The 2,513-nt window shown below is 41.2% G+C and overlaps 1 pseudogene; it reads right to left on the bottom strand.

Moving 5' to 3' along the window:
• Nucleotides 1–1,093: 1,093 nt before the first annotated feature.
• LOC101597253 lies at nucleotides 1,094–2,300 on the bottom strand (annotated as a pseudogene).
• Between the last annotated feature and the right edge of the window lie 213 nt (nucleotides 2,301–2,513).

The raw sequence follows: 2,513 nt of genomic DNA, 5'->3' as shown, positions 1-2,513 counted from the left end.
ATAAAATTGAGATAACACTTACTTTTTTGATAGAGAGTTTAATAGATGTAGGCCCTCTTGTACCCCATGATTAATGGTAGCTTGATATTGGAGAGTGGGCTTATGTTTGGATATGGTTCTGACTTGTTTCCCAGCTCCAGCTATGGGTCTCCTACCACTGAGGGGATCAGTTAGCCAAATCACGAGCAGTTGGTTTCCCACCATGGCTGTGTGCCACTATTGCACTTGTGGGGACATCACAACAGGTTATTTGTGCTAATTAGGTTAGATCATGTGTTGCTTGGACAGATCTTGGTCACTTCCCCCAGTCGCCTATGTAGCACCTTCTGGCACTAGACATGCTGACTGTCTGGGGACTGAATCTCTCCTGGCTTCCAGCCATGCCATTCGATTTTACGTGTCAGCTGCATATGGAGTCTTCAGCAATAGGGTCTTAGCACTGACCTTTAGTGGGTCATCAAGTACTCTGAAAAAAGCCTGTCATTGTTTTAGGAAACCTTGTAGGTCTCTCTGATCAAAAGCTCATTGTGGATGATAGCCCCATGCTGGTAGTGGGGGTTACAGGTCAGTGCCCACTAAGAAAATGAGGAAAAACATAACTAATATACAAGACTTAGAGAGGCAAAAGGGAGAGGGGGAGGGGGAGAGGGAGGGAGGGAAGATGTAGAAGATTTAGGTTAGTCTTGATCCTACCCTCTCCAGTGTCTTGTGGTTCAGGTGTTTCCTGTGAGGATGTAGTGAAGGTTCAGCCATTTGGTCTGCCTTTTAGGAAGTAGAATTTTATGGTACCATTGCCGTTGGGTCTAGATTAGTGATTTTAAAAATAACATTAGTAGAGAATATATTCTAGAAAGTGGAGGTAACTGGATGTAAAATTCTGGCAGCAATTTAACAGAACAGTCCCAGATGGTCAGCTGAGGCCAACATCTAATGAGGACGAAAGCCTTGTCTTTGGGGAATTTTGGACAATACTTGCAGAAATATACTGTGCATAAACCAAATTGAATTGTTTCCACATGAGTTGTAAAGTTTCACATAGTAACAGTTTTTTCCTACATGCACCTCAATTTCACAGCAAGAGTGGCACAGAATACCTAAACACAGAAGACAGCATTCATGCAAGATATCTAACTCCTTGATATAATAATGCATACACTTCAAAATGATTACACTATCATTACACCTAGGGCTTTCTGCAACTACAAGGTGGTGGTCATGGACAGCATGGCCCCCAGTATCAACATCTAGAAAGCAGCCACCACCTTCTATGTGTCTTCTCTTTTTGAGCTTTTTCTTCATCTTTCTTAATCAACTCTGCTATTGCTGCTTCTTAGCAAAACTGGTAAAAACAAAATTGTAATCATTGAATATGGCGCTCTGACAATCAAGACATTTAAAACCTTCAATCTTCTGGGGTGAAGAATGCACTGTGCAACATTTAGAACTCTGATTAACAAACAAGGTGGTCACAAACTTTCCTGGCTTGAAGACGTCCACAACTTTCCTGATCAGGTCATCATAGGAGGTCTGACTTAAGTTTGTTTCAAAGCTGACATGAGAAACTTCTGGTTCTGGAGTGATGTGAATTATCCAATAAGTTCCATCTGATTTCAGTCCATTCATTGAATACCCACAAGGATTGAACAGTGTGGCATCAACAACAACCTGGTATCAGGTCACGAATTCCACTCTCACCAGTAACATCCTTTGCAGTAACACCGTCTTTCATGTAGAACTGGTCCATAACTGCTGGGTCAAGCTCACTCATCAGAATTTCCAGGATTTGATCTGGCTGACTGATTACCCGACTCTCTTGGAAATCCAAAGTACACAAGTACCAACAGTCAGAATTCATACGTCCCATACAATATGCTGCTCCATTTGGGAAAATTACATTCAGAAACTATTTCTTCTTGGAAATTCTGGTGTGGGTATCCTTGGTGAGAAAGCTTCATGAAATTCTTACGTTCAGAATAAAAGAAGCTTTGAATTGAGTCAAACCCACTGTAATCCCTAGTAAGCTTCAAAAGGGGAACCAGTGCCTTCAGCAAGAGGGTGGTACCACATGTCTTCAAAATGAAATGTCTCTTGGAGACAAACATGCTACTCTCAGTGAGTACAAAAGCTTCCTGCTTGTCAGTTTTTGTCACACTTATGATTGCTCATTGCACATCTTCAAAAAGACGTCCCATTCAGACCTCGGGATGGTGTGAAGATCCCCAGATCCCTGGTTAGCGTCGCCTGGAGAACCAAACCTCCAGCAGCTTCTCCGTCCCTTCGAAAAAGTGTACAGCTTCCATCACCCTGAGGCTAGCGAACAACCAACAACCACAGATAATCAACTAAAATTAAATCTCTTCTCCCACCGCTGCGGATTGTTCCAGCTGTGTTACTAAAGTACAGGTTCCTTTTGTGGTTTTTTTTTGCTATAATTTTATATTAACTTTTTTTTTTTTTTAGAAATAAAAGGATTAATAAAAATTTTCCCTGCTATTTTTTTTTAATTTAATTTA

The sequence above is a fragment of the Jaculus jaculus genome, chromosome 4 (assembly GCF_020740685.1).
Source record: "Jaculus jaculus isolate mJacJac1 chromosome 4, mJacJac1.mat.Y.cur, whole genome shotgun sequence".
Taxonomy (NCBI): Eukaryota; Metazoa; Chordata; class Mammalia; order Rodentia; family Dipodidae; genus Jaculus; species Jaculus jaculus.
This window is presented reverse-complemented; position numbering and strand designations above follow the sequence as displayed.